Source organism: Monodon monoceros, unplaced genomic scaffold (genome assembly GCF_005190385.1).
Source record: "Monodon monoceros isolate NGI ecotype Baffin Bay Population unplaced genomic scaffold, NGI_Narwhal_1 Super_Scaffold_6, whole genome shotgun sequence".
NCBI classification, from domain to species: domain Eukaryota; kingdom Metazoa; phylum Chordata; class Mammalia; order Artiodactyla; family Monodontidae; genus Monodon; species Monodon monoceros.
In genome coordinates, this window is record NW_021703783.1 from 35,362,923 (window position 1) to 35,376,631 (window position 13,709).

Consider the following 13,709-nt stretch of genomic DNA (forward strand, 5'->3'; position numbering starts at 1 on the left):
GGGAAAAGTTTGCTCTGCCCTTGAGGGTAAAGGGGGCTCAGAGTGACTTCAAAGGTTCCTCAGTGAAGGTGGAAGCACCAGGAATGATCATTTTCTTTTTCTTCGTCTGCCTGGCTAAGTGTAGCTGTAATAGATTACAGTTCAGGAGGGCAACTACTTTGGAAGAAGCCTGGAAAGTGATTCAATTTCAAGTCACAAGATCAATTATGTCAGGTTCTAGAACGACGGATACTGAATATTACAGCAGATCCGCGGCACAGGTTCAGAAGGTGATTCAGGATGTCTCTTTCCTTAGACATTAAAGCTCATTACCTGAAAATTAGTCAGCCTTGGACCTTAGGGAAATCTTAAGTGCCCAGCCCAAATGGCATAATCCTATTCGAAATACCAAGATCTCGTGATAATGAACAATGTAGAAAGAGAAAGGGCACTTGTCTGGGTTAAAGCTAATCAATTTGATAATTTCTAACCAAGAGCACACATCTCTAGATAACTATATGTCTGTTATATCAGGAATCTGTGGACTTTTAATTGTGTGCTGAGAGCAAATCATCTCAAGAGAACTAGGCAGTACGTAGAAAAAGGGGAATAAATTCTCACTTCGTAATGTTCTTGCCTATAAATATTCTCAGACAGAATGGACTCCATTTGATGACAATTTCTATTCTTGCCTGCAAATTGGGAATATTAAATCTTACCTCCCAGGGCTGTGATGCAGGTAGCATGAGATCAGGTAAAGACCTCACATACTGTTTGGCACACAGCGGGTGTGGAGTGGATGTCACACCTCCCCTCACGCCCTGTTCACTGCACATTTATCTGACGTCTGTTAGGTGCCAGGCTCTGTGCCTTACGAACCATACGGGAGATGTGTCAGCTTGTCCTCAACAAGCATGTGGTCTAGGAAGGAAGATGAAATGCATAAATAGACAACTCCTCACGGGGTTTGAGGGAGCCCAAGAGATAGCACCCCTTTTCCTGGCTGAGTTGGGAACTGAGAGATTGGGAGAATGACCCAGGTAGGTTCTGGAGAATGTGGCCTGGATCTTTTAGCACAGGGCACCCACTGGCCCTTCAGTTGGGCTCTGGGCGGATGTCCCCAGGTGCAGGCACTGGCAACCTAAAGAACCACAGCCTCCTGTGGGAAGCAGGATGTGCAGGAGGCTGGTCCGCAGGGTGGGCAGAGGGTCTGTGGGAGGTGGACTCAGAGAGGGGGGTGGTACTCCCACCCCATGGAGCCATGAGACAGGGGAAAGGTATCAGGAAAAACCCCCAATCAAGTGTATTCTCAATTTAAATTGAAGAACTGACATTAATACTAATGCCTCATTACTGGCTGATTTATCTTCTTCCCCAATCCTGGCTCTGTGTCAGAATCACCTACAGAGATTTAAAAAGTTACAAATACCCGGCTCTACCTGTGGGGATTCTAAATGGGAGGATTGGGGATGGGGCCCAGACAACTGCATAAAAAAAATGACCTGGCCTTCCATAGGTCACTCTGACGCATCCAGGGTTTTGACACACAACATTGAGCAATGGTGGGCATGTTTAATCTTAAAAACAAAACAAAATAAAACAAACTATTAGAGAAAGACCTAATTGCATTGTGCTTGTGTGAGAATAACACCTTCACATTTATTTGATTGTTTGCCAAAACAGGTAAGAGAAGCTCAAGGGAGTCAGCAGATAAAAAGGTTAAGTACTCCTTCTTCTGCATAGTTTTGTGTAGAAATGAACCCACAGATTTATTTTTGCTTATCTTTGTTCTGTATTTTGTGTGATCAAAGCCCTCATTTCAAAAGGTGGTCTTCCCTAGAAAGATAAATGGGAATATAACAGATTCTGTTGCAGCTTTACGTAACTTTTAGGGCCTATTATGTGCTACGTACTGTGCTAGGTAATCTCATGTATGTTTCCTCAAGTGAGAAAGTTAGGCTATAAATGTCGTAGGATTAATGAAGACATTATGAACTGGTGAGAATGTTCAGGCACCGTGACTTCATGAAAGTTTATCTGCACATGATACTCCGTATCACATGGTGATGCTGGGCATGTACACATCACTGAATACACGGAAAATTGGTTCAACTTTTTAAACATACATTTGGTTATGTATCTTAAGAACTAGAACTATGTAACTGTTCTTACCGTTTCACTCATTAATCCAATTTCTGGGAAGTATCTTAAGGAAATTTTTTTTTAAACTAATATGCTATAGGTAAGAAGAGAATAATTACTCTATTTTTAAATTACAGCAACAGTTGGGAATTGCAGAAATATTAATCATTAAGGAAATGATAAGTAAATTATTACATAATGACTTAATTAAATGTTATATCGACCCTTAAAACTGATCATTATAAAGTCTATGTAGCAACGGGTAAAATGCTTTTGATGAAATGTCAAATGAAAAAATATGTGCTAGGATATCATACAAAAGTTATTCACTAGCACTGCCAGGGAATGTGAAGGTGGCAAGTGGTTTGTGTGTTGAACTAGCAGAATTTGGAGTGGCTTTTCCTTTGTGGATGTGGTACACAGATCTTGTTCAGCTTACCCAGCAACCCTTCCCACCCTACATGGAACCAAGAGGGAAAAGGTAATTCCCACCTCTGGCTAATAGACTGGGATGATGTATGCCTGGAGTTGTGGGCAGTTTTGCCCTTTTATTCCTCTGCCAAATGGAGAACACTTGCCCGCAGTAAGAGATGATCAAAAGCTAGACAGATCGGGAGTCAGAGAGATGGATGTGTGAATGCATAGAGAAAGGAATAAATAGATTGATAGACTCACCTGATGAGTTCGTCATTTATGTGAGCCCACAAAATTCCTTTATAAATCTTATATCAGTTATCCTTCTGTCAGTCTCTTGTAACTGAAAGAATTCTGACAGTAGAATTGATTTGATTTTAAAAAGTTCTTATTCTGTGTTAGAATTTGTCAAGGTTGTCGTTTGTTTGTTTTTAAATAAACCTTTTAACTTTCTGAAGTCACTGGAACATTTTGTACTTGTGTGTAAATACTGCATTTGTGAATCATTTCCCACTACATTACTGATAGACGTTTATGCCCTATTGAACTGTCATTTCCTCCTGTGTCTCTTTCTCAGCTTTTCCTGCAACATTAGCCACGTTAACTGTTTCCCCACATCCTGCTTCTGACAATAGCTACCCTGAGAATGCTTTCCAAAGGGTGGTCTGAACTACAATGTGAATTCAAATCTGTACAAGGCAGGAATGTACGGGGAATTTTGAAATAAATCAACAAACATTAAATGAGCACCTACTTTATGCCAGGCACTGGGGTTACAACAATGAAAATAAAAGTAGACACAGCCCTGCCCTGAAGGTGCTTCTCTCTGTGGGTGAATACATCTATTCACAGGGGTAGGTGCAGGGGAGGTCCACTCTGGGAATTTATTTAGCACTTATTACTCATTTGCTGAATATCTCTGCACGAAGGCAACAGGATAATAACCAACGCTTATTGAACTTTTACTCTGTGCCATACCTATATGCACAAATTATTATTTTCTCCATTTACTAGATGAGGAAACTGAGACACAATGAGGATACTTAATGTGCCCAAGTGGCAGAAGTGGATTTAACCCGAGGCAGTCTGGCAGACAACACTGGCTTACTCAATTTTATAAGAAATCTGCTCAAAAATGCGGGCTCTGGTCCTTAAATCAATTTTTCAATTTTTTTGAAACAAATTATTTAAACATTTTATTAAATTAAATTTTGGTGGTGAAGTTTCCAGATATCTAGCCAAGCTGAGACGAAGGAAGAGTCTCTTCTCACCTTTTTAGACTTTGAGCCATGAGAAAAATGATCTGAAAAAATGAGTCCATCTGTACATTCATCTACTGAGTAAATTTTGTAGGAAGCCCTCAGTTTGGGAAGGGTAGATGAAAAACAAACAAATCCTTAAAATATACCACAGTGTGGTAAGTCCTGTAATAAAGGAATTACAAAAGTACTGTGAGGGCACTGGGAGGTGGAGGGAGAGGAAGGGGACAAGGAAATGCATGGAACAGTTGACAAGTAAGCTGAGCATTGAAATATGAGTAGGAGTTCTTCAGTGGACACGGCAGCCGGGTGGGGGTGGTGCTAGAAGAAAGGTTCCTCGGGGAGGATCCCTTCTAAGCTCACTCAAGAGGGTCTTGAGAATTGCAAGTGGCTCTAAGTGCAGAACTAGAAAGATAGGTGGAAGCTGTGGAAGCTAAGGGAAAGCACTTGGACTTATCTTTGAGGTCAGGTGTATATAAACTGTTTCAACTGCATACACTTATGTGTAAAAGTAACTTGAGCATGTACTCTTCAAATAGGTAGTTCTTTAATAATTTATATGGACATTTAGTTACTTATATACATGAACTCTCATACTAGCTTGTTATATATCTTACAAAATACACAGAGGTAAGATTATATAGACAATAGTTTAAACTTTTGCTCCCACAAAAATATTATTAAATATTAGCATGAGCAATGGGCTTGAAAATGTTATATATTTTTGAAAACTTTGGTTAAATACTTTGTGTTAGGGTAATTTAAAGGACTGGCTCTAAGTTCAGTTTAATTTTTAGTTGTTTTTTTTTAATTTTGTTTCTGGAATAAATGATACTTTATTTTCTTTTTTTTTTTGACATCTTTATTGGGGTATAATTGCTTTACAATGGTGTGTTAGTTTTTGCTTTATAACAAAGTGAATCAGTTATACATATACTTATGTTCCCATATCTCTTCCCTCTTGCGTCTCCCTCCCTCCCTCCCACCCTCCCTATCCCACCCCTCCAGGCGGTCACAAAGCGCTGAGCTGATCTCCCTGTGCTATGCGGCTGCTTCCCACTAGCTATCTACCTTACGTCATTTGGTAGTGTATATATGTCCATGCCTCTCTCTCGCTTTGTCACAGCTCACCCTTCCCCCTCCCCATATCCTCAAGTCCGTTCTCTAGTAAGTCTGTGTCTTTGTTCCTGTCTTATAATTTTTAGTTTTAATCAAAACAAGATACTTCACAAAGAGGCAGAGTTTCAACTGAAGAAGTGTTTGTTTGGCATGATTAACCAAATCGTGACACTATTTTTTTCAATCTCAAGCACTATGCTTAGGTTGTTCTTGAAATTTAATTAATAACTTTTCATGGGCTTCCTTGGTGGTGCAGTGGTTCAGAATCCGCCTGCCAATGCAGGGGACACAGGTTTGAGTCCTGGTCCGAGAAGATCCCACATGCCGCAGAGCAACTAAGCCCGTGCGCCACAACTACTGAGCCTGCGCTCTAGAGCCCACAAGCCACAACTACTGAGCCCATGCACCACAACTACTGAAGCCCGCATGCCTAGAGCCCGTGCTCCGCAACAAGAGAAGCCACCGCAATGAGAAGCCCGTGCACCGCAATGGAGAGTAGCCCCTGTTCACCGCAACTCGAGAGAGCCCGTGCCCAGCAACGAAGACCCAACACAGCCAAAAATAAATAAATAAAATAAATAAATTAAAGAAATATATAACTTTTCATCTTCCCTGATGTCAATCAGTCAATCTTGCAAACTCTTTGGAATGTGTTGCATTTTTGTATTTTTAGCAGTTGGTTCAAACACACTGATAATCTTTATCTGGGATATTTTTAAATAGGCTAGGAAATTCGGTTTCTAATTTTTTTTTTTTTAGTGTTTAGATGGGAGAGTTTTTTGTTTTTTGTTTTCTTTTAAAGGGAACACATTCACATGATTTTAGCCATCAATTCAATAATGATGGGGAAACTTTCCCCAAATGCATGAGTTATCTATCGCTATGTAACAAAGTATCCCTAAAATTAGTGGTTTAAAACAGCAGACATCTATTATCTCATGGTTTCTGTGGTCAGGAATCTGGGAGTGGCTTTGCTGTGTTCTTTTGCCTCAGGGCTGCAGCTGAGGTGCTGGCCAGTCCTCCAGTCAGCTCAAGGCTGGGTTGGGGGTGAATCTGCTTCCAGGTTTACTCACATGCCTGTTGGCACGCCTCGCTTGGGTCCTCACTGGCTATTGCAGAGACAGTACTTCCTTGCCGGTGGGCTTCTCCATAAAGAGAGCATAAGACGGAATTCACAGTCTTTTTGTAACAATCTCAGAGGTAACCTTGCTATATTCTCTTTCTTAGAAGTGAGTCCCGAGGTCCAGCCCACACTCAAGGGGAGAGGGATGACCCAAGAGCATGAATACCAGGAGGAAAGGATGGGAAGGGGCAAGAGGGGAATCTCAGAGGCTGCCTACCACACCCATTTTCAAAACAGCAAATTAATTTAGAAACACAGTTACTTTCTCATTCACTGTTAAAATGTCATCTTTACCTTAAAGAGACCTGTTAAGCATATTTATTTTTCTGAAAATATCTGCATAATCCTGGCAGCCACTAGTCCTCACAGGAAAGGTCAGACAACTGGGGAGCCTTGTCATTTGCAAAAGAAAAACATGCAAGTCATCTTGTAGTTGGATAGCTCTTTTTAAGTATTTGGATACAAAATAACTAGCAGACTGGTATGGGCATAAAATTTTTCATCTTACTTAAAAGAATTGCAAAGAATCTACTTTATGAAGGACTCAATTTTATAACCTAACCATCAATGGCGTCTTATAGCCTGTAGAATGCAAATCATGGCCATACACTGAAGGTGAAGAAATGAATGAGGATGTAGCATTGCCCCTTGTTTGTGGAATTCCCTTTCTCCTTTAGAGAACCTTAGATGTGTTAGGTGAAAGACAGACAGGGCAAGGGCCCCAGTGTCATTTTATACATTCGATATTAGTATACATTTAAATGACTTCCTAATTATATTCTTTTTAGTTTTGTTAAAGATGAAGAATATATAAATACAAAATTGCTAATATTGCTTTTTCTGTACCACCATGGATCACCTAATGTACCCCTGGGGTGCATGCACACCACTTTGGAGACCTCTGCTCTAGATCAAGGATGCTTAACTCAAGATTTATTATTTACCCTGAGTGATTCGCTTTCAAGGAGTGAAAAAAAGTGACCAAAGCTCTAATCAAATGTCCCAAAACTATTAAGAACCTCTGCTCTAGGTCATGGGTAGCCACCGAAAAATTTTAAGGAGGACACAAAGAGATTTAAAATTTAGGATGCTACTTGGGTAGCAGAGTGGAGGGTGGCTTGGAGAAGGTGAGCCTGGAGCACTGGAGAGCAGTAGCTGCCAGTCGCTCTGAGAGGCAAAAAGTAAGGCGGGAATAAACCAAAGCAATGCAAGTGCAGTAGAAAGGGGAGGCCTGTGGGTCCTGAAAATCTGCATGTTTCCTAGCGAAAGGGGTCATTAAGCCACTATTGAGCATGTGTTCATAAAGGCAGGTTAGAAAGAAAGTATGCTTCAAAAGGGAATCCTGAAATCAGAATTCAGATCTAAAGACCTTCCTTTTTTTTGGTCCTCTCCTTTATATTTGACTTTATTATTACTGTTATTATGTTTCCTAGAGACTCAAGCTGGGACAGAGGGAGAGATTCAGAAAGATGATTTATCAATGTTTTTAAAAAATCTAGTAAAAAAAGTAATAGAAGAAGGGTATTTGGAAAGAGGGGCTATAGAATGATATTGGAGTTCCAAATAAATTTGCAGGCGGATAAACATTTTCTGTATTGGAAAATATGATTGATGTGAATTCTGCAGCTGCGCCTTGTTTAAGAAGGGCGCCGTGTTTTTAAGTCCCGCCCCCGCTTTCTTCTAGATTTTTAATTTCTTTCTGTTGTGATCAGCATTACTTTGGTGTCGTCTAGGCTGTGCTGTATCTCCTGGCCAGTCTCCTGTCTCACATGATACAGGCACATATTCATTGCTTCACGCCCCACCCAGCCCCTTCACCTACACCTTCTTAACGACTGTGGCATTGCTGGGATTGTCCAGCTGAGCTAGAAATGTCATTTTCAGGGCGTTGTGGTCACAGTGAATTCCCAGGGTTGTGGTTGTGTTTTTTCGGAGGTTCAGGGAAGAAAATGAGGGGTGCAGGAGCAGTGGGCGTCACCCTGGAAGGCACGCAGGACCCAGGAGAGGCAGCTCCGTTTCAGCAAGGGCACTCTGCCAGTCCCCAGGTGGCCTCCTGGTTCCTGAGGTCCAGACTGGCTCACCGTTCCAGAAACAACAAGTCGAACACACTGGCCTTTCCCCGCTGCTGCCTCCGTGGAGGCTGATGTTATTCCTGCGCGCGGGCCAGGCTTTCTCCCGGGGCCCAAGAATGAGGAGCCAGCGGGGCCAGCGGGGTCCTGGGAGGCCAGGCGGGTGTTGAGGTTGGCGGCTCCTCTCCGCCCCCAGGCACCTCCCCACTGCCAGCCGAACGGTGTGGGGGAGGGGCAAGGTGGCGGGGATAGGGGGGAGGTGATGTACGAGATCCATCTTTCTGAGTGGCAGGTGTCTGCAGGACATTACGGATTGTTTCCTATGAGATTGTCTTGACTAGTAACATTGATTCTGGCTGCCAGTGGCAATGAAGCGAGAGTTCAGACTGCAGTTATTTTCAACCTCTGGTGTCAGACCTGGACGGCAGAGCTCCTGGCACGCGGATGGGATGGAGGCGTTGGGGCGCCTGGAGAAATCTGACCTCCTTTACTCAGGGGGTGGGGTGGGGGAAGGGCTGTTAGTGGCCTTCAGAGTCTGGTTCCAATCTTGTGGGGGGACTGTTGGAGCTTATTTACTGGGCCCTTAATTTGCTATTTGAAAAACTATTTACAGGTCTACAAAGATAGTTGTTTTCATTCTGGGGTTTGTTTTGTTTTGTTTTTTAATTAAAGTATAGGTTTAAGAGATTTCTTCGTGTAATCTGTCTGATTCTTGGGTAGGATTCCCCCAGCAACTCCGTGTGGAATTAGGGAGAGCTGGACTGTAGTCTCCTTTCAGTGAGCTTATTAATTATGTAACTTGGGAACACTGTCTCTTCGCGAAGCCCGAAAATGCTCATCTCGAAGATGAGTTTTCTCATCTGTAAGGACATCCGCTTTATTACAGGGTGAGATTCCTTAATCAAGGATTGGAGATGATGAGGAAGGTACTAGAATAGTGCTTGTCACCTCGAATGTGCGCATTAAAGGAGATATTATTTTACTATATAAATTGTCACCCACGTGGCCCACGGGGCCTTCGTGGAGGATCAAATCAAGGTTTCCTGAAAGGGATATGCGTGTGAGTCTTATGACCTGAGACAAGAGCATGACCAGCTTAGTGAACGAGTATTTATAAAAGTCTCCAGTGACAACACGGTGCTGCTGGATTAGACATCAGTGTTTAAAAAGCAAAATTGTAAACCTTCTAGTCATTAAATACTTGCAATCATATGTGGCAAGACATGTTAACAAAATCATTTCTAGAAATTTATTTATTTTTAAATTATAGGTAGTTCTGTAGTTAAAAAAATTCTACCATTCTTCCTAGATGTTTCTGCTTTTCAGTGATCCATGTGGGGCTAACAATTCACTTCTGGGGTTTTGAAGTTATTTGTTTGACTTTGAGGCATTCACATTCCCACTTGTGATAAATAAGTAGAAAGCGAATTCATTGCTTGATTAATACAGATGAACACGTAAGGGGGAAAAGTGGGCAACATAATTATGTCTGCTTCTAATCAGACTTATTCAGCTCTCTGGTTCTCTGTGACTACGTGGGTATCAAGGTGTCCTGGAAAAGTTTTGCAAATTCCCTCACTTTTGCTCTCTGGTCCCAAGAGGTCACTTTTTCTGTTATCTCCTGCCATCTCCGCTTTGCCACCTCTTGTCAACTCTGACGTGTGCCTGTCACCCCACTGCCCTTCAGAACTCTTTTCCTTGAAGCCTTTCCAAACAGGTGCTATCTTGCTTCACTCTTGACCGTCATTCTGCTAACCCCTGTGTCTTACAGATGTTCCCCTTCCTGAACATTGACGCACCTGTTTTTTGTTTTTTTTTGCGGTACGCGGGCCTCTCACTGTGGCTGTGGCCTCTCCCGTTGCGGAGCACAGGCTCCGGACGCGCAGGCTCAGCGGCCGTGGCTCACGGGCCCAGCCGCTCCGCGGCATGTGGGATCTTCCCGGACCGGGTCACGAACCCGTGTCCCCTGCATCGGCAGGCGGACTCTCAACCACTACGCCACCAGGGGAGCCCGACGCGCTTGTCTTTATATAGCCCTAACTGCCTTGGTGTGTCCATGCCCGTCACTCCGTGTTTAACAGCACTTATCCTAAGTCCTGTAGGAGTCCTAGCTGAGAGGCTGGGGATCCCGTGTCTCTTTTCATGTAGCGCCTCGCATTGTTATGGCTTAAAGGAATTACAGAGACAACAAATAAAGGTTGTATGCGGGAAACTCTCAATACACTTCTTTCTGCTTTTCAGTTTAGCAATTCTCATCTTAATCTGATATCTTACAATTAACTATACATTTATTAGGCAAGGTTCTGAAGTTTTACTTGCAGGAAGGTGTGCAAGTTTGGACTGGTGGATGACTCATAGATTCTAAGGAATTTAAAAGCCATGGTTTAGTGAGAAAGCCTCAGAGAGAGAGAGAGAGAGAGAAAGAATTAGGAAGCCCTGCAAACAGAACCCACTAAGTGAGTTCTCGCAAGGCCGCTTGTAACTGACCTGTAACTGCGCTGATGCGGTTCAGGAGGCAGGAGGTGAGTGTTCTGAGGCCACCTGATGGGAGAGTGAAGGAAAACGGACAAAAGTACTTCTGCTCCCAGCCCGATTTAGTCAGTAGTAGTGCTAACTGCTACCGCTTATTCATCCCCTTGCTATGTCCAGACACTAAGTTATTAAAAAAAAAAAAAGTGCTATCTCATTTAATTCTCACGCCTCTGAGGAATTTTCACAGTTTTACGGAAGAGGACTGAGAAGCCCAATGTCACACATTAGCAAAGTGTAGAGACAAACTACACATCCAGGTCTGTCTAACCTTAAAGCCTGTCTTAGGCTTGTCCTTACCTAGAAGCCTGTACATTTTCACTTTTGATCTTTTTTTTTTCCCATTGAGGGGAGAGAGGAACATTTTTTAGCCGATGAGAATTGACCTTCCACCTGGGGCTTAGCCTGCTAGCAGGTTCTCAGTACATTTTGGTTGAATGAGTGAGGGAGTCTGTTCCAGTTGCTCTGGGATGAAACATGCAAGGGAGCAGTGCAATGTCAGGGAAAGGGCCCTGGTGAGTAAGTAGGAAGGAGACCTCTCTTACTAGCTATGTAATCAAGGTCAAGTGGCTTCAACTCTGTGGGCCTGAGTGTTACCTGTAAATCACAAGGAGGCTGAGGGACAAACAGTGTGATGGCTGCTATATCCCTTTGGGCATGTATGTCACAGTAAAAGAGGGGAGATAGAGTCATCCTTCCATGCCAGGGATTCAGGAATTCTGGTCTTTTTTTTTTTTTTTTTTTTTTTTTTGGCGGTACGCGGGCCTCTCACTGCCGCGGCCTCTCCCGCTGCGGAGCACAGGTTCTGGACGTGCAGGCCCAGCGGCCATGGCTCATGGGCCCAGCCGCTCCGCGGCACGTGGGATCCTCCCGGACCGGGACACGAACCCACGTCCCCTGCATCGGCAGGCGGACTCCCAACCACCGCGCCACCAGGGAAGCCCTGCTCTCTCTTTTTATCTCAGAAACCTGTATTTAGGGTTTGCGTGGAGGGCAAGGATGAGGGGATTTAGGGGAAGAGTATTTCAAGATGGCAAAGAAGGATTTTGTGTCTTCTCTTCTCAAGGTGCCTCATTTGGTAGAAGCCTGTTTCCTTGTAGAGAATTCTAGTATGAGAAGGACTTGTGATGGATCTTGCTTCCAGGTGTCTACTTCAGAGATCTCCGTGGTCTATTCTTTCTCCTCCTGTGTTAGCTTTCCTGTGTCCAGAAGGTCCTTAATATATCTGACCTTCATTCTTTCTGCTGTAACTTAAGCTTATGCTCGCTCCTGCTACTGTTTAAACTGATCTCTCCCACAACACTGGTTAACCCTCAGAAAGAGCTTTAGACAAAAGAACCTTTTGGGACACCCTCTTTTGGCCTTAGTTGTCTTCGTAATCCCTTTTATAGGGGACAGGTTATCTTGGTTTCTCCCACAATTGGTTTGGAAGCCTGCTCAGCTGCCCACGTCTTTCAGCTCTCAAGGGTCACTTTTGTCATCAACCGAATATTGAAACAGGTGGAACCTGCCACCCGTAATGTGAGCCACAGTGGAAAGAAAGTGACTCAGTCCTGGCAGCTCAAGTCAGGTTTGAGAGAGGTGACAGTGGGAATCCAGATGCTTCCTTGTGACTGTTGCAGCAAAGGGTCTCTGAACGGCTTCCTTCTTGAAGAAGGTGTCATCCCAACGTGGTAAATGTGACCGGTTTGGTGCAACTGGACGTTCCCCTCTGTAGCCTCTTCACACATAGCCACCTGCCCCGATTTGGCTGCCGGAGAAGCTGGTCTTCTGGTTCCTCCAAAAACACACGGGAGGGCTGGCATGAGGAGCAGACACAAAATTCAGGGCCTGAGCGGAAGTTTCAAGTGAAACTAACACGGAAAGAAATTTGTTGGAAAACACTCCTGTTTCTCATCATTTCTGACACAGCTTGATTTGACTGCTCTGTTAATAGTAGTTACATGTTTCTCACTGAATATCACAAAACATACACAGAGTTCTCAGCCTCGCTTCTCTTTCTGTCCAGCCTTAGAGTCACTGGTGGGTCACGTTAACCCAAACCTCCAAAAATGTTCTTGGAATGTGCCCAGGTTGTCAACCTGTCCTGACCAGCTGTCAACCTGACTGCTTAAAGGACTGCTTCCTTATGTAAAGGAAGAATAATCTAGTGGGAAAGCACCCTACTGTATTAAGGAAGATAAGAGTTCTAGGCCAAGTTTCATAGTCATAGTTAGGTGACTTTGTCTCTTTTGGGCAAGTGCCTTCATCCCCTAGTACCTCCAGTTTTAATTTTGTAGGATAAAGATAAGATGCTAGTCCCATGCCTATGGACAGGGATGCTCTGAAAATGAATAAACCAAGGCATGCCAATCCAAGAACTACTTCGAAGTAAATCCTATGTAAAGTCAGAAAATAGAGGCTATTGTTGCAATGATGGAAATAGATGTAAATGCTCAGCAAGTCTTAACTACATAAACATAGGGAAGTAGGAGAGATGTGTTTTTTTGTGCTCCCCAAAATAAATGATCAACACCTCCCCCACCTGTTTTTCTTATTTCCAGGGTGTGTGTGTGTGCATTAATATTTTTTAATTGCCCAATTCCTTCTTGTGAAACTTTTGCTAACACAGTAAATTTAGGTTACCTGGTGAAAAACCAGATCCTCTTGTTATTGATGTTTTAAAACGTTTAAGTATTTTGACCTAAATGCTAAAGAACAAAGTCAATTGTTTAACTAAAAAGGCAGAATGTAAATATTTAGCTTAAATATTCGAAGTGTCTATTTTCACAATCACAATACTTCCTTGCAAATGTTTGAGAGAGAGTTATCGTATGACTCTTTGAAAAGCGTGGGAAGTTAAAGATGAAATAAAAACCTGACCATAGACTTCCTTCCTCAATTTTGAGTGAGATCTCAGTAAGTTTCTCTTGTAATTGGATGTGGACTTTATGAGCTTTTTATGTGACTTCATACAACTTATTTCTGGAAAATAATAATTGCATGTTAATAGAGATGGGGCTTACGGCGAATTAAGTGAAATGCATTTCTTGGAAAGTAAAAAAATGTGGTTTCCATTTTACTCCTCTTTAGAGG